Source organism: Anser brachyrhynchus (genome assembly GCF_964034855.1).
Source record: "Anser brachyrhynchus genome assembly, chromosome: 1".
In the NCBI taxonomy this organism is placed as follows: Eukaryota; Metazoa; Chordata; class Aves; order Anseriformes; family Anatidae; genus Anser; species Anser brachyrhynchus.
Window position 1 is genome coordinate 189,602,374 of NC_137694.1, and position 19,410 is coordinate 189,621,783.

A 19,410-nucleotide genomic window follows, 5' to 3' on the forward strand; every position below is an offset into this window, starting at 1 on the left:
GGAAAGAGGCTGAGGAACCCTCATCACTCATGTCCAAGAAGCTGCCTAATTCCCCATGGAAATGCAAGGGGCAGGACTGAGTGCTTGCATGTCAAGTGAAACCTATGAAGCCCCAGCTGAAGCATGGGAAGATGGGAGACTTACAAGCTGTTCCTCCGTGTTTCCTTTGGGGGCAGAGACGTGAGATGGGCCCCAATAGCAACCAAGACTGATCCTGGCCTCACAGCTCTGTCCTGTTCTTGAAGACCACAGACTGCAGCAGCACGTGGAGTGGAGGTGCATAGAGCCACTCTCAAGTCTTTTAAAAATGAGAATCAGGGCCTGATTTCTGAAACAAAATGTCCACCACTCCTCAGGCCAAGAACAGCAAAAGCTTCCACAGTGGGCACATTTTCCTGCCCCTTCACCCTGGTATAACTCCTACAGTGGTATATCTCCTAAGTACAAATGAGAGGTGTTGGACCATTAGATGTTTTCAACTTTTTTCATCTACTTGAACTTTTCTACTGGAAATTTTCCTTCTAGCAGTATGAACTTTTCAAGAAATGTCTCTTCACAGAATCACAGAATGGTTAAGGTTGACTTCTGGAGGTCATCTGGTGAAGGTGTTAGACAGGACTGGACCCAATATTGACCCATGTGGCACTCTGCTTGTCACTGGCATCCAAATAGACTTTGCACCATTGACCAAAACCCCTGGGGCCACGTCATTCAGCCATTTTTTGACTCACCTCACCATCAGGCATTGGAATGGGCTGCCCAGGGAAGTGGTTGAGTCACTATCCCTGGAGGTCTTTAAAAGACGCTTAGATGTAGCCCTTAGTGATATGGTTTAGTGTAGGACTTGTTAGTGTTAGGACAGAGGTTGGACTAGATGATCTTGGAGGTCTCTTCCAACCTAGACGATTCTGTGATTCTGTGATCTGCTCATCCAGCCCATACTTCAACAGCATCTCTATGAGGATCTTACTGGGGTCAGTGTCGAAGGCCTTACTGAAGTTCAGGTAGGCAATATCCACTGCAAGCATTTGTTTACTTCTGGATAGCATATGAGAACCTGCTTTTCTCAGTTAACTTTCATGAGCTTCTTTGGAAGTAATGTGCAACATGCACTGTGCTGCTCTGTGCTGGCTCATGTCTTGAGATGTATTTTTCTTTATTTTAGATGTCATATAGGAAAAAATCTATTGTAAAAATAAGCTTCTGAGAAAAATCATTATATATTCCAGAGTTTCAGCAGTCAGGAAGCAAGTTTCAGTGGACAGCTTTATTTTTCCACAGGCACTGACTATATTGACTTTTAAGTCTCCAAAAATAAGCTTGACTTGTAGAGCTCTGCTGATTAAGCATTGTTTTCCTTGCAAAACATCTTAACTGATTTGATCACACTAAATTTTTTAAAAATAAATATTTTCAATCATGAGAAGCCTGGAAGTAAATCTGCCTTTCAAAAACGAGAGAGAAAACCACATGCAAAACAGGTGTCTTTTACAAATGGCATTATCCATGAAGACTGTGTTCATTTTTCAGTGTGACCTATTACAAATTTTCCTCATCTTTGCAAAAAAAATGCCTTGAATAGATGCTTTTGAGCAAAATTCAGTTATTTTACAAGTCAGCAGCACTAAGTGCTATGTCCCAGTTACCCAGTTAAATAAGTTTTGCAAAGTGTTTTAGCTATATTTCTGTGCACTGAAATCATCTAAGCCAGTTGGTACGTAGTATTTTGCAGAAAACAGATGTTAAATTGCATTTATTTCACAAAATGAAAGCTCTTAAGAGTTTATAAAATCAAAATTGTGTTGAAACCTACAGAGGATACATAGAAGATGTAGTTCTTAAAAGTTGCCAGTGCTTTTATAGAACAAAAACATTTATTTATTTATTACTTTTTAAAATATCAAAAATTTTGTTCATTTGATCCTTCTACAGTTCCTTTTTCCCTTCCTATTCAAATTTTACTGACTGGTAGTAGCAATCTTCAAGTTAGTAGCTTCTCTTTATTTAATAAATGACACTAATAAGTAAGAACATGTAAACCCATTTAACTGAAGCATGTAGAAGTGATTTCCACAGAGTTATAAGCGTAGAGCCAGGAGTAGAACAGTGAAAGGGGAATAATGAACAAAGAACCCTGATTTCCAAGGCCAGGCTTTCAAATAATGACCATACACCACTATTTGCTCAGACGACTGTAATATAATTGATTGCATTATATTACCATTTATGCTCTCGACATACTTTCTTTACTGGGTTTGTAAGTATGGAAGACACCAGTCTGATTACTTGGGAGATGGAAATCTATAGCTCGGAGACCAAACTCAGCCTGGACAGGCAGACATGAAATTCCCCCTCTGACTGCAGCACCTTCAGGCTCCCACCACGCGCCCTGGATTTGGGGAGTCTTCTCCAAGCAAGTGGCTTCTGTCAGGAGGAGCCATGTTAATCTATGTCGTTGGCTTACATCATTATATCTGCTACTTTTATACTAAAGCTATAGTTACTCTTAAGTCAAAGGATGCTGAATTGAAGATACTTTAGGGTGCCAGAGGGGATTTGTGGCTATAACTCTTACTCCTAGAGACTAATGAATACATCTAGGGGCACTGGCAAAAACATCACAGTTTCTTGGACTAGTATTAGCTGCTGGCATTGAAATTACACAAGTTACAAAAAGGTCATTAAACCTTTCCTGGTCTTCTGCATCAGTGGGCAAGTTGCTGCCAGGCTGGACACATAACTGCATCATCTGTTTTAATGTGATATAGTACCAAGCCATGCAGATAAAAACTTCTTTAGGGTTGGACACTGACACTATTACTAAAATGACTGGTAAACTTGATAAAGGATTTGATGTTCTAAAACAACACGTCCGTATGTAAAAGACCTCTCTAGTCTATTACAAGCATTCAGTGTCAGCAATTTCCCGCAATTTTACAATTCTTCATTTTTAAGACAGCAAAGCCATTCCCCGTTAACATGCCTAAGTGGAGCATCCTAATTCTTTTGTGTCAGAACAATACTTTAAGGCCTCTCTGAAAATAACTTGGATGGTGCTTTAGTCAGGACAGTGTGTTAACTTGTTAGGACATTGTCAGGCATAGACAACCAAGCGTCATTCACACAAACCAACTATCTTGAGAGAAACGTTCCCTTTCTCAAAACTTTGAATTCAGTAGGAGAGGAGTCTAATGGTTTGTAGCTGATGGTCTGTAGTGAAATTAGGATGTATATCGTCATCCTTTTCCTGTGTCCCCAGTCAGGAGGAGAGGAGAAGGGTGAGTACGTGCCACCTGGGCTCCCTCGGCTTGTCACTGAACCAAGGGCAGATCAACCTTCCACAGCCCTTATAACAGCCTCTGCTTACGTTACCTGGTAACAGCCACATGAGCAGGAGATAGCACAGCATCCTCTCTGAAGGGACATGATTTATGAGAGGAGAGCATGGCTGTGTAGATTGGGCTGTCCTGCACCTGGCCTGAACAGTAAGTTCAGGACATCAGACGTTGGCTTGGTTGGACTGGCATTAAGGTCCTTCAGGATCATTCCAGCTCTGTCAAAAGGAGATGCAATTCCCTTTGGAGCTGGCTGTTTAAAACTACCTACCAGGCTTTACCCAAATCTGAATACCAAAGGTGTTCAAGATTTGTCATGAATAATATTTAGTTACTCATAAAGCACTCAGTGAATGCTATTTAAAAACAAGTGGGAAGGCCTCGTTTGATTCTGCTTGCTTTCAGCAACCCGCAGCAGAGTTGAAAACCCTGAGGCTCCCTGCCTACAAAATGCATGGCCAGGATGTGAGGGATTCAGGTCGTTTCAAATTAGGCAATGATTAGTAGGCAGTAACTTGAACTCAAAATCATAGTTGGTGAATTGGGACTCTGCGTTCTGTCATATTCACATCCATGAGGGCCCCCTGGGACCATTCAGTGCTTCCAGGCCATGGTCTTTTAAGGGTTTGGGCACTTGGTTGGATTTTGGGCTTTGACTGGGGAGGGAAGAGGTAACTTAATTTTGCAAGAAGTCTCTATTTGTAAGGTCATGTTTCTAAATCCATCATTTTTAAGAAGTAAGGTTTTGATGTTCCAAAGAGATGTAATTACATGCACCCTTGCCGATGTTTTTCCCCCTAATTAGGACCTTTGAAGATAAATTCACTTGTCCACCTCTGACATGTGAAAACTGAACTGCAGGATTAACAAGGAATATCCTATTAATTTCACCTCTGTATGAATTCTCCTGTAGTTAAGACCTTGAAGGGACTACTTAAATGAAAGCTTTTTAATCATATACTTAGTACATGGCTTATTGAAGTAGGAGAGCTTCTCATTTTGTACAATTTTAAATCCCAGTGAATTTTTTGAAGATACCTGAACTTATTAACAGGATTAAGAAAGTGTATATATATTTGGGTGTGGGCGGGTGAGTTGGAATTAAGTTAAGGAGTCATAAAGTACAGTCAGAAGTATGGTCTGTAATGTTTTATACTAACACATATAATGCCTTTTGTACTGCAGGTGCATCTAATTAACAGTGTCTGTACTAGACAAGTGCAGAAATATTAAGCCAGAGCTTTGCCTACTGGAAAATTGTAATTCAAGTGATTTCCATAGTACTTCAGTTGCAGGAAAAAGTCTTCAAAGCCCTGTGCTCTTGACGATAAGTTCGATAGCTCTTAGCACTGCTAATGAGCAGCAGAGGCCTCAGGAGAGCACAAGTGGCAGATCTGCCTGGCAGACTCCCATGTAGCTTTGCTGGCTCTGCAGAGTTTCCTTCCCGTCCATGGTGGCACAATCTGACAGGCCCACCACATGCCCTTGGTGTTTCTCTTATGCTCCTGGGCCCTGAAGGCAGGTGGGTATGTGAAAATCACAGCTGCTTTTACTGCAAAAGAAACTTCTATTTTTTATTTTTTTTTTCCTCTTCTTCAGCAGGGAAATGTAGCCTGAGAGCATCTCCAAGATATATATATATTTTTTTTAAGAAATATATTGTTTATTTTGAAAGGGCAGGTACACTGCTATGGCATCACACTACTGTGATAACACAGATGTTAAAGTTGTATTTGCTCTGAGAAGTGCTTTAAAAGCTCCTCCTCTCCATTAAGTGTAGACAAGTATCTCAAGCCATTTGGGGTCTAGTGCCTGACATTTAAATGTATGGGTAATAGCACAGCTTTGGAGCACTGTTACCGAGGTCAGCCCCCGGGTCAAAGGAGACTCTTATAGGAGACAGAGAAGGTTTCCTACTGCAGAAATGCCAGTACTCAGCATTCGATTTCTTTGTGACCTAAGTGGCAGTAGGTAATGAATTTAACATAAATGAAGATGCTGCTGGGTTGACCAGTGCCCTCTATTCATTTTCTTTCCCCAGAAAGGGAGAAGAGAGCCTGCAGTACCACTGCCACAGCTGGTGTCCTGTGGCCACTCTTGGAAGGTTTCTTCAGCAGGGATTCAATATATCAGGTATTTGCAACCAAAATTTGTCTTCACACTGAAAAACTGAATGAAATCTGTGATGATTAGTGAGAGAGTACTTTGTCTGCATTAGAGGCAAATCCTGGGCAATCAGCCTAGCTTCTCCAGCATCATTTTCTCAGTGCTCTTTTTTTAGCAAGAGAGCTATGAAGATTAATTAATTGCAAATTTCTTTGGATGAGAGGCATTAGGTAAATATTAGTTGCTGTTGTTAAGAGCATTTCAGAAAAAAAAAATAATTTATCTGCAGACGAGGTGAGTTTTTTCTGCTTTTATTCGCACCCATGTGATTCTGGTAAATGTGAAAAATCTTTGGTAAAGGCCACCTCCAACCATGCTGCTACTGCCTGTGGTGTAATATTCTAGTAGTAATTCATTAACGAAACCCACCTTTATCTTGACAGCTTTCATTCTAAAACAGTGTGGCAACTACTGCTGTTTGCCTACAGGAGGAAGGATGTGCTAAGTAATGAGTAATTCATGGGTTTAAATACGAAGGGAATAAATTGCACTTTAAAATATTTATAAAATGTTACTGGGGTCTATTGTGAATTGTCAGAGCAAAACACCTATCTAATTTTACTCATTCTAAAAGTGGATAAAAAATAAATTCTTTTACATATATACATATATATAAACCACAAACAGAATACTTCCTTAAAATCATGGAAAAATTTGAAAATTAAAATTATCTGCACATGGGATTTAAGAAGAAATATATGACACAGAACAGAAGCACTTGGTCTGGTAGCAGTACTGTTCCTTATACTTATTCCTCTAGTTCCCAGTCCTGAGCTTATTGTCGTGTTATTTTAGCAGAAAGATATAAATAGAGATAATGTGGAAGCTCCCTGAGCAGGTTTTCAGGTGGAATTTGAGACCTGAGACAGCTGGCAGAGCAGCAGTGAAAGCTGCCTTTCTTTTGAGCAATCCATCCAGAATCCAAGCTACAAACTCCCCATTTCCTGACCTGTATTTCCCAAGCCACATGCCGTTTCACTACAAGTGAAGCTGCTAATAGGTTCCCAGTAGGTGGAGGGCATTTGCACTACACATGGGATGTTATTCACATTACAAAACGCAGATGCTTGACATACGAATGACCTCTGATATGGTAAGTACAGACTTTCGTATGTTACCGCAGCATAGTAATCCCTTGCAAAAGCTTTGGGTATGAATTACCAAGAATGATCCTCCCCTAACAGGGCTGAGGTGAATCTGGGTTAACAGACCTGCTAGTATTGCTAAGTGCAGAGTTTGCTCTGCTCTCCCTTCCTTAAAAAATCTTGGACTGTTTCAGACTATGAAACAACCAGTCGAAGGGACTGCCTGGCATCCTTCCCTACACACAGCCTCACAGCTTTTTAGAGCTCATGAACAACAAGACACTGAGTCCTGATGACCAATGTGGAGCAACATTGCCAAGCCTCAGAGATGATAATGTCCCCATGGCACCAGGGGCTAGCAGAGCTCAGAAAGTCACCAAAAATGGCCTGAGCAAGTAGTTATGGACCCATGTGCAAGAAACAGTGAACAGGGGGATGTACCTATTCAGGTCCTGTTGTTTAAACCTTTCCCAGGTGACATTGTTCCTAGTTTGTGTTCTCATGAACCTCATTTGGTGATGCAACACCCTTTGAACAACTCATTTTAATAAAAGTTATGGAAAGCACACTGTGAAACCCCAATGATAACATTGATGTAGGATAATGTATTTCAGACCATGTGTCTCCTAAGGCGAGTATGACCATCGTTAGAAATTAAGATCCACTCCACCAGAATCCCATGCTCACAAATAGTCAGTGCCTTGTCAGTAGCTGGGAAAAAGCAAATAGCTTCAGTTTATGTAAGTGGTAACAAATTTTTCTTTAGGATTTTGACACAGTTTCATGAACTTCCTCTGGGTTTGTTTTTGGATCTTGTTTTCTTGTTTATACAATGAAAAAACAATGCAAAATTTGAAAAATATACTGACTTTTTCAGGTCAGTCAACACACGAAATTTTCTCTGTAAGGTTTGTGATTTGGTTAAAATTGATAATGAAATTGTAACTGTTACACCTCAGACAAGACTTTTTATCATCCTCTGAATTCTCTGGAATTGAGAAAAAGAACACAGGGTTCCTGTGAATTTGGAAACGTAACAGATTCTGCTGAAAAGCCTCTGAATTAGATTAATTTTTTGGGAGGAATCTTCATGAGTATTTCACCTGGTTCTTGTTAGCAGAATGCAGGGAATTGCAACAAATCAAAGACATTTTTGCACATTGGGTGATCTGGAAGATTTAGCAATGTCAGTATCATTGCCAACTTCTAGTCATCTATTTATTTTTTTCAGCAAGCTGTTTTGTGAATAGAAAAACTGATGAAATCTGGCCTCCTCTGAATTTGTGCTGTGTGTTTTATAAGTCTCCACTACAGCGATGTTGACAGCACAACCAAGTCCCAGTTACTCCCACTGCAATGCTCCCAGTGCTCCATCAGGTACAGCATGAACACCCTTAGATCCTCCTCAGTCCTTCCCCATGAAAGGCTACATAAATAAGCCTTTAATAAAAAAATCCATAAATAAGAGGCTCGTTCAGAGCCTCTAACTGGTGTGCAGGCTCTGGTGCTGTGGCAGGTGTTGTGCCAGCAGGCCAAACAAGACCCACACAACTGAGCTCACAAGACAGGCTTTTTCATAGAGAAAAACATTAATTTAGCAACCACTGGATTCTTAAGAAACCTGTAGGACCTGGAGTAGCTTCTACCCTCAGAGCAATTCAAGATACAGGGGAAATGGACAAAGTGAAGTTTATTAATACGGGACTAGTCCCACTGAATTACCCAAGTTCTGTTTCTCTATGAAACCATACACACACCAAAAAATTCTGAGAGAGAGACAACTCAAACACTTAATGCGTTAGGACATCAATTAAAAATAGAACACCACCTGGTACGACAGAGATGGTCTTGGGGACCTAAAGGAAGAGGGAAAAGCCCTTTGCTGCCTCTGTCAAAATGGCTGCAGCGATACCAGGTGGGAAGCCTGGGGCTGGACTTTCCAACTGGTGAGCAGTGGGGAGCCTTTCTAATGCTGTATGGACACTTCAATTTTAGCTGGAGAACAGTCCTAAATTAGGAGGTTTGACAACAAATGCAGCTGTCATACATCTGCTACTAAAAGAAGAACTATTGTTAAGAAATATATTATTAACTTAAACACCACATGAATCCTTCAGAAGCTAAGACTGAGTGGATTACTGAAGGGCGAGTGCTTTCAGGCTATGTTTAATACATGTCTTATTAATTTAAAGCCTCACGATTGCCTTCAATGTGATTATGACCCCAAATCAACCTCCATTGTATTTGTCAAAGTTGTTGTTAAACTCTTTATGTGGTGGAACAATTACTTCTGAAAGCCTGACTGTTTTTCAGAAGGTAAATACATGAATCTCTGACTCAGATTACTTGAGCCTTGAGGCTTGGTCTCCCCAGGGTCTCATTCCATAAAACCAGGACCACCCAGCATCCTCCATTAGACGTAAACAAACACACACTTGCATACAAGGAGCTGATACAGTCACATTTTCCATTTGCTCCCCAGAAGCAGAAAAACGAAACTGGCCATTAAGAGCTGGGGGAGATCTGCTGCCAGGTCCTCCTTCCTGGTGTTCTTCCAAGGTACAAAGGGCATGGAGAGTGTTTGCGTCCCCTGGTGTTTCAGCAGTCACCACTGGGTTTTTGAGCCAGCATAGCAAAACTAATATCCCACTTGCCCACAGCCTGAAGCTGGGGATGTAGAGCATGAAGTGTTAGGGGGCTGCCCCAGGTGGCAGACGACCCCAGCAGGACCCCTTGCCAAGCGGCAAGGCTTAGAGCCACAAGCAGGTTGCTGTGGGGGGCACCATGGCCATGGCTTAGCCAAGCAGTCACAAAGGCAGAGACTTGCTGGTTCAAGGGTGTAATCCTTCCCCTGGTCCAGATCAGATAAGGCAATATGACAGCTATTAATTATATGAGCAAGTACTATCAAACCATATTTAACACAAACACAGCATCTGACAACTTCTACCAACCTACAAGATGAAAGTTCTCTATTTATGACTTCCCTTTCTGTGAACATTTAATTGCTTGCTCAACAAGGAATTTTGAAAATACAGCAGTCTATGTAAGGTGCTTTAAGTATTTATAAAAGGTCTTTTCTAGCATGGCTGACAGGACGCCTTGAAACAGCTCAGAGTCACAACATGAAACAGATATAGAAAGTCACAATTACAAAGATATCTGATATCTAGCAACAACCACGACAATGGCAATGCTTTGCAAAAACTATGTAGATGTATCTATGCCACAGTTTTAAACAAGAGCAGTCAAAGGTAACAAACTCCTCAGTGAGAAACAAAGCAGAAGCGTGAGTTCCTGAGAAGCATCCCTCTTTAGTGCTTTGAACAGCCCTTAGCACAAAGAGACTGAACCTGGCTGTGCTCCTGTTTCACCAGTGCAATGTGGGTGCAGGGTGATAAGATGCCATTGAATCTTTTTAGAACATCAAGCCCTGCGCTTGGGAAGGTCACCGCGGAACAAAACATCAGCCCTACTGTCAGGCAACACATCCAGCTAATTCAGGTTTCTGCTCTCAGTGGTGATCAACGGCAGAGGCTCAGGGAAAAGCATGGGAACTGAGCAAAATAGAGTGAACTATCCCCTTGCCCCAAGACTCCTCTAACCTCAAAAGCACAGCACTTCGAGGGCTTCTGAGCTCAGGATGCTTTCTGTGTGCAAAGGAGCCCTCAGTAGCGTTCTCCTCTATAAACTTCTCCAGTCTCTGCTTAAGCCCACGTAACCTTCCCTGGCCCTGCTGCCTCCCCACCTCTGTACTTCCCACCTTTCAGCAGTGGGTGTGTTTTTCTTAAATTGAAGACTTGGCCCAGATGCCCCAGTTTGGAACGTGTGATGAGGCTGGTTCCTCACACAGTGCGATGCCACCATTTGGAAGACAAATCCTCGAGCAGTATCCCAAATGAGTAGTTGAACTGCATCCAGGCATTTCCAAAGACCTCTGCCAAAGTGTACAGTCAGTGCATGCATGATGCACAAGTATTTGATTTATACAGTCAGTTCCTACTTATATTTTGATCCCCATATGCTGTTTCTTTTCTTTCTCTAGAAAAGATGCTTGGCTGCCCGTCAACTGGAGCGAGTCCAATAATAAAGACCAAGCCCTAATGACCAGGAAACACTTTTGATGGAGAGAAGGTGGGCGGTCTCTTCTGACTTTATTTTTTCCTTTCCTTTCTTCAGCTGTCTTGGTGTGAAGGCATATGTGTGTCATGGAGGGGAGCTGAGTGTAAGGGATGAGTCATTCGCTTTCCTTGCTGTGCCCTGTTTTGTGCAGATCTCAGGCACAGAGAAGAAAAACAGACCTTTGTGTTGGAAATGGTATGGGAACCAACCTGCCTGAGCAGAGCTGCACAGATCACCTGGCTACACAGAGCCCGTTGCTGAGAAATGCATTTTTTTGCAGGTCCTGAGCTCCTTACTGACTTGTTACAACCATCAGTGATTGAGTCGGAAAGCTTTGTTGTAAACCTGTGCCTCCAGGAAACATTATTTGTAATTCAGGTTTGGCCACATAGTCCATTTTAATATATTTTCCATTACATTCATTGATTTCCATTTTCCAAAAGCATATGCTATATATATGATCACCTAAACGTTTTCCAACCCCTTGGTTCCCAGCTGAACCCGATGGGAACCATGAGCAATTCGCTTCTGTTACCACTGGAGGTCAGGCACTATCCTGACAACCTACAGTAAACAGGGACTAAAATCCATGGTGATATCCTCCGAGATTACATCTGCTGATAAACCAAGTCAACCCTAAGAGAAGACTTGAGACCTTACTTTAGCTGAGGCGGAGCTCGGCCTAGGAACGAGCACCGGATTATTTGTTTTCCTGATGAGTAGTCAATCCTGATTTATTTCTGTTCTTCTGTCTGTGTATCTGTAATTCTGTTAAATTGGTTACTGATAACATTGGGAAAATATTTAGACTGAGATTAAGCTGCTTGCCTAGATAATGGCATAAGATGTAGATAATAAGATAATAAACATGGTAAAAATGCTAGAGGGTAAAATATTTTCAGTGAAGTTGAATTCAGCATTTGACCAAGTAGGAGAGTCCTGTAGGTGCTGAAAATGGTTCTTTAATTACAAGTTACACCATAAATTCAGATTTCTATGAAGAAAATAGGAGTAATTTTATGAACTGGTGTCATTTGCCTGATACAAACAATTCATCTGTTCAGTCTCTTTGATCCACTGATCCAGGAAATGATCAGCCTGACCCAGCTTTGCTGACTTGTGCAGGGCTCCTTGTTTGTGCCCCAACACCAAACACGCCCATGAGAACTGAGATCTCAGCCCAACATGGCACATCGCAGGGAAGCAAAAAGTGTGTTGCCGTGGGTCAGTGACTGGCTTTTTTGGAAATCAGTGCTGTCAAGAAGCTACATGTTTTATTTCCTGCTGCACAATCATCAAAGCCATGGGTTAGAACAGCAATATGCATAGTGACACCATAAAATACAAAATGACCTATAATGTACTGGGTGGGGAGTGCAGCAGTGCCTGCAGAGAAGCCGTGATGAGGACACTGGACCTTTTCTTGCCCCATGAATCTGTAATGGCTTCATCACTGCCCTTGTCCCCGTGCGGGTCAGTGCCCAGCCAACATTTCCCTCCACTTGTTTCGTGGCTCAGGACGATCTAAGCAAAAGGCAGAGACCTTCTTCATTCCCAGCATCATGTTACATCTAGAAGGAACACTTGCCTAAGATGCTGGAATGAGGAAAGAAAGAAGAAAAAATGGAGAAGAAAAAAGGTGATATCCATTGATTTCCCCCTCTTCAGCCCCTACCAGAGCATGAAAAAAGTGATGATAGGAAGAATCTGCCCTGACAGGAGCCAAATTCAGGAGACACAGAGCCATGATGTTGCCTCTATAGGTAATGGCATGATGGGGCTCCATATTCAGACATGTGACCAGCCCTAAACCTGATGCCAACTATTAGGATCAACTGTTTGAAACACTCTGCAAATCCATGTCATGATGTAAAGGGGATTTTGAGGACAATAGATAGCTCATGGTCCAAAAAGAGAAATCTGTAACTCTGAACTCAGCTTGCTCAGCAGTATCTTGCAGTGAAGGAAAACCCCTTTTCACAGCTCCACTAAACAAATCAACATCTCCTTCAGCGGGGGTGAGGGGGGTACTGAAAGTTGCTTTCTGGTTCTACACATCAGAAAAATGAAGTTTAGCAAATGATCAAACACAAACAAGGGCAAAACAAACGGAACAGCCAACCATTTCTCAGAAAAATAGCCTCCAAAATGATGTTTTTAGTAGTGATTACAGAGTCACAGACATTTGGTATCGATATATCCAACTGTTATAATCCAGGGTGTATGTACGAGATTCTCCCATAGTATTTATCTTCAATGGTTTACAAGTATCTCTATGCTAGGCTACAGTTAAAGAACCAGTCTCTGAAACCTCATTACAGTTACATTATATCATTTGTGGTCTTTTGGTGTATAATTATATCGTTTGTGGTCTTTGATGGTATAATTAGCACATTAATGTTCAATCTGAATTAGCAAAACAAGACCAACTCAGGGTCCTTAGATGAAATACCTTGAAACCCTGTGACCAGTGGGGGACCAAAGCCTAGATGTGAAAGATGGAAAAAAAGTATTGTATTCCAAACACGTATTCAGTTTTCGTGTTTGCCACTGACACTTTTGTGACCACTATTAACTCAGCAAATATGGGACTAATTCACCCTAAAAAACTGGCTATTGGAATTTGAAATAGTCACTCTACAGTGTCTTTACAATAAGCCCAGAAGAAGAGACATCTGCAGAGCCTCTCTTCTAGGAAGACCTGAACCACTTTCAAGAGGGGCCTATTTGTCTCTGCTGATTAGAAAAGAAGCCTATGGTGAATACTTCAGACGGAGAAATTCTAACTTTAAGATATCTAATTAGGGCAGATGAATCCCAAACCTAATTTGCTTGTGCCTTTAATTTCTCATTTGCAAAAAAATACAATGGACCATAATATTAAAAGCAATGATAATGATGCTATTAATGCAGCACCGACAAAATGTATCTCTCTATTCAACTGTAAAATACCGTAAGATCCAGAAAGCTGTGAAGTATTATTTGATTTCATTGTTTTGGTAAAGTAACAAAGAAACTAAAAAGCTGTGAAGCGCCAGTAAAAGAGGACAAATACATGCTGCTGAAATGGTTATTTGAAGCTGATTTGACTAAAAGTAAGTACCATTTACCATCAGGGGACAGTACTTCAACAAGGGACATGCTTTGCTCTTAAGCACATGCTTATATATGAATGCCCAAATAAGCTATTTAAAAATAAGCTATAATAAGCCAAATAGTAATATAATATATTTAGCCAAATTAATATTAAGCCAATAAATAATTTAGCCAAAAGCTAAAATAAGCCAAATAAGCTATTTATTTAAATGGCACTTCTCAGGTGTTTACAGCTAAGTGTTGCCCTCGGTGTTCTGCTGGATTGTAACCTGAACATGGGCATTCAAGTCACTGCAGTTCCATGAGAATACAGGATCTGTGACAGTGGGTCAGATTGATGCTCTGGGTGGGTTTGTGTGCAATAATGCACAATTTGAGGATAAGAAGAATTAGAATTGTGGTGTGACATGAAGAGCCCATTTATTCTGGAGGCCTTTTGACAATTATGGCACCGTGGATGTATTAACTTTTATTCATGCACGTGTGCAATAGATTCAGAGAAAATGTCCACGTCATGAGAGGTTATTCGCATAAAGCAAAGAAATTTACAGGGATTTATTACCTGTAAAAATAAAAATATTTCATCTGTTATTCTCTCTCAACAAATAAAGTATGCTTGTCAAGTGTAAGAAAGCTACTGTAGCCACAGATTTAGCAAGCTTTCTAAGTCCCCTGCAAAGGCAATTTGAAGGAGCTGAGCTTTACCCTAATGAGACAATCTTCCTGTAAATGTAAGATATTTCATGGATTAATTCTTTTAAAGCGTGAAGCCATCCGGTGAAATCACAGCATCCAGTTTCATTCAACAAGTCTATTTTCTTAGCTAAACAACATTAAATAACCAAACTGAAGCTATGACTCTCATAATTATAGACTATGAAAGCAGGCACAACACAAGCTACTTGTGACTGACCGGTATCTTAACTGGGAGTTGCATAGTTGTTGATCAACAGCACCAAATTTTTTAGGAAAAAAGGGTAGAATAAAATGACCAGTCACTTATTTCAAAATTTTGGTTAAGCATGATTTACTTTCCACCCATGAAGAAGATATATTGCATGATTAGATGTAAGAGATTAAACTCAATTAATTGGATGTTCTGGGATTAAAAAGTAACAAAAACATGTGTTTGCAATAATCTGATTAAGGGGATTTTTGAAAGAGGAAAAGAGCGATTTCCCTTCTTATAAGAGTCTCACTGAAATTGATACGTAGTTTCTGCTCCCAAACCGAGAAACATGTAAATAAATAGCAATAAAAAGCAAAGCTTCTGGCTTATCAGAAGAAGGATTCTGTAAGTAAAATGAAAATACAGCTATCACCACCGGAAAAAAATGTCACCTTTGCAAGACATGCTACTTCATAAGCAAAGGAGGGGAAGACTTTTTCTTTTGGATCCCTATTCTACAAAACTGTGGTCTAAAGCTGAAAGATTTCTTACAGTTGGAGTATTTATAAAGAGCCATATCCCATGGAGATCCTCTGATGGCTAACTGTGTGAGCACATACTTCTGCCTTTTCTCTGTCCAAACACTTACAGGGTAACTCTCCCTCTACGCAGATATTTACTTGCAGGAAACTTGTAGGGGTTTCATAGTTCTTAACCCAAATTCAAGGTTCAAAGACCTAGGAGAATTGCAGACACACACCGACTGCCTGCACTGCACTTCCGTAGGAAGCCAGGCCAGCGGGGAATGCATGTGGCCCCAGGTATTCCTTCTGCCCTCAGCATTTCCACCAGCTCTGGTGGATTTCCTCTTTTTGTCTTCAGAAAGAGTAACTGTCTCTACCCTCTAGCTGCATGTAGAACTCATATAAATGAGAAAAAGAAGTCAATAAATATAAAAGAGGAAGAGCAAAATGAACTATGTACAAGGTGCTGTTAGCCACATACAAAAAATCTGAGTCAACTATTAAGTATTTTGCTTTACATTTCAGTGAGGTTGATGTACTCTAATAAACTACTTTTTTTTTTTTAATGGAAATAATTTGTGGTGATTATTTCCAAGTTACTTGCGTTTGTCATTAAGCACCAATTAAAAACATGATATTAAAAATCCAAATTACCAGAAGGTCCAGGAGGTCTGGTATGACACTTTTGGTTTGTATAAGTGCACAGACTTACATTTACATTGTACCAAGTGCTGCAAAAGTAGCTAATGCTGCAGTATGGATGGGACATAGGAAAGAAAATTTCAGGTCACCATATGCTGAATTCTAGAATTGCATAATAACTTCTGAGGCATGGGAAGCTAAACAAACCGTAAAAAAAACTTGAAGTGAAAGGCACTCATCTTGTGTGGAAAAAAAAAAAAGGTTCATTTAATAAAATTGGTTATTTTTTAATAAATAAATAAATGCCTCCAAAAAGGAAACAGTCTTTGCAAAAATGGTAATATGAATGATGGTATTCTCGCTGGCATGAAATTCATGGAGTATGTAGTCAATTTGACCAAAAAAGTAGCAACTTCTCTGTTTTCAGGGAAAAAAAAAAAAGGCTTTGGCTTTAGAAAGCTACAACTGAAATGAGTGTGGATTATTTTAAAATAAGCAACAATCAAGGAAAACTGCTTAAGGTACACAACATGTAAGCCATGATCAGCTCCAAACCACTTCATTAGGAAACCCAAGATGATTTAAAACATTAGCTGGGGCAAGTGGTTGACTTTCACTTTTTTTGTGCAATCAGAAATACATTGTTCTGAAAAAATTGTCATCAGCTAGAATTGCAGAAAGTAAAGAAGAGACTGTTCCAAACTTGTGGTTTAATATTAGACCTGTAAATGTCTCTGGTGAAGCCTGAGTCAGACATCTTGATTCAAAAGTCAGGAAGTCCAGCAAGGCAAGCAATGGAAGTCCACATCCCATCCAGATTTAAAACCAGAATATAACAGAACAATCCACAGAACAAAAATGAACAGTAGATGCTTTTTGCAGTCCAGTCCCTTCTGCGCTTTGTTAAACATGACATTTTTCATGACTCCAACTGCTGAGCAAATCTTAGGGTTTTACTTTTTCAGGTCAGAAGGGGCCACCTAAATCGACCCGGAGCATGTTAGAGATCCCATATACACAACCCAGAGGCCTCAATGCCAAACCCCAGGACTCACAGCAGGCATACAGTACATTTCTTTGTTCAGCTCATTGACACTTTGCTATAAATGGAGAGCTGGCAACACCATGGTGCCACCAAACCCCTGCAGGGATGGGAAGGAACTACCACTTGGCCCTAACTCCCCAGGTCTCTGTCAATGGGGGGATCTGGGGAAAGTCCTCACACCTAATGATCACTTGGTTCCTGGGGACTGAACAGCCACATAAGTAAGGACTGTTGATGAAATCCTACACTGACAAATTCAACAAAAGATGCTACATCAACTTCTGTAGGAATTCACTCTGTCTCAGCTTTTGTGTTCTTACTGACTTAATTCCACATGTGTTTTACTTGTATATGTCAGCTTAGTTTGTTATCTCTGAAGCCAGGCCAACTCTCTGCCTATCCATTAAAAAAAAAAAAAAAAAAAAAGGAAAGAAAAAAAACAACACAAAAACGATTAAGCAAATATAACTCTCCATTCAAACGAACTACATTTGCCAAGGATTTTACAGGTGACATCTCAGAGCCCTCCTTAACACTGAAAGATGGCCTCTCCAAATCCAAGAACAATGTAAACCTTACATTGCACAGCCACTCTTATCTCAGTTGTATATGTTACTCCCTTTGTTTTCCTCCATTGCCCAAAACAAATCTCTCAGCTAAGACTTTTCTTGTTACCTGTTTCCCATTTCTGGCATGTACAGTATATAGTTTGTTTGTTGGTTTGAATAATTTACACTTCTGCACAGCCAGGATCTGAGAGTGAAGTGTTTATGTAAGGTCGCAGGCAGGAAAGAAGATGAGACAGCCTCTTTGATCCAGCCACCTTTGTGTCTAGTGACTCATTACCATGACTCTTTTGCTCTTGTTTGATTTCTTAAATTGTGTGCAAGGTTCAAAGCAGTGACTGTCTTTCCAGAGTAGGGAGTCAGGAGCTCAGAGGCATCGAAACTGTGTAAATATCTGTGTAGACATCATCAATATTTAGTGACCAAAAAGTCAGAACAAGCAGGTTTAAAAAAAAAAATAAAAGCTAATGTTGCTACAACAGAGCAACAAAGGAAGCAAATTTTCTCTGTCGTTACTATTTGCACTCCTGAACACAGCACCCACTCCCTGCCAGAGCACTGCAGCATGGCAGACAGGCACATAAAACTAACACGCACTTGTTTTTCAAGGAGGCTGGAAAGCTAAGGGCAAAGACAAGGCAAGAGCAGGGCACCCCAGCCATCTGAGTCACTACCCAACAGCATGACCTTGCGCTGACTTGGCCCTGCGGTCCCCTGTGTGTAGGCAGCGGGGCCGTACCTGTGTGAATACACCACATTTCTGCAAAAAAAAAAAAGGTGTGACAGCTGCTTAGACATCCCAAGATGTGAAAACTCCCTTTCCTGATCCCTGGGGCTGCTGTGCAAGTTTGCAGGCTTAAATGCACCCACCTTTCCCCATCGCCTGGTCTGTGTGGCCACAGTGGCAGGTGCTGGGCCGGGAGGAGGGTGGCTGGGGTGCGTGCTGTGATGCCTGGTGGCACGGTGCCTGGCAGTGCCACCACCAGCTGCCCTGTAGCTGCAAGCTTGCAGCTTGATGGTGACAAGCATATGCTTCCTGCAGGGCTGGTCTGCACTCGCCAGCTGCTCGCAGGGAACGGGGAGGGAGGATGTCGCAGGATCTACGCCTCCTTGTTGGAGCAGTGTGCTGCTGGCTGCTTGAGACGGACTTTCAGCGTTTCCCTGCCTGTGTTTTCCTTCCTGTCCTCCTGGGCATGCCCCAGATGGCCGTCTCTGTGAGCATGCGGACTGTCCCACTGCCGCTGCACATGGTAACAGTGGTGCGCATCCCTTGCCCTTGGTAAACACGCCTGCATTTTCCTCTTGGCCCAACCGAAGGACTCAGCTGCGACCCTTTACTCACAGTGAACAATGTCACTGAAGTCAATGAGGAGAAAAACGTTTGGGAGTGGTATAGGGAAGGCATCATAAACAAATTCATAATTTTCTTGGGCCTCTGTCAAAGTAAGATCGCTGCATTGCATGTATCAATACACTAACAGGTTGGCCTGATTTTCGCAGTGGAGTAATACTTCTCCGCAAAGTGGTAAAACCTTCAGATACAGCATTTGATTCATACTAGCATTGTACTCCTTGGTGTGTCAGCTATACATGTTTGCAATGAAAGCATGGGTGTTATTATGAAGGCGCATTCGTCTAAGAAAAAGCATTTTAAAAAGAGACAGTAAAGAATGTGCTGCCAAATAAGTATGTTTATCTCTGAGCAAAGTCCTTGGAATTAAAATGAGGTTCAAGTCTTGATCCTTCATCATACAGGCACCCGCCCAACGTGCAGGAGGAAGGCGTGTGGATCCCCAAGTGAGGTGTAGCCCTCCTGAGGATATCTCATCAAATGTTTGGCTCTACTCCTAAAAGTGCAAGACAATGCTAAATTTTCTACCAGGGAATTGGTTTTCTGCGCAGTGTGGGTTTTGTTCAGTTAGTCTAGAACAGGCCCAAAA

The 19,410-nt window shown here is 41.3% G+C and overlaps 1 protein-coding gene and 1 long non-coding RNA gene across 7 annotated transcripts in view; one reads left to right on the forward strand and one right to left on the reverse strand.

Moving 5' to 3' along the window:
- Positions 1-19,410, reverse strand: part of MTUS2 (microtubule associated scaffold protein 2) — a 285,432-nt gene that overhangs the window by 85,281 nt on the left and 180,741 nt on the right. The window lies entirely within an intron of this gene.
- LOC308179962 overlaps positions 1-19,410 on the forward strand; it is a 46,194-nt gene continuing 26,784 nt past the window's right edge. Inside the window, exon 1 of the long non-coding RNA XR_013940697.1 lies at positions 1-19,410. This exon is cut by the window's right edge and continues 24,656 nt beyond it. This is a non-coding gene — a long non-coding RNA (uncharacterized lncRNA).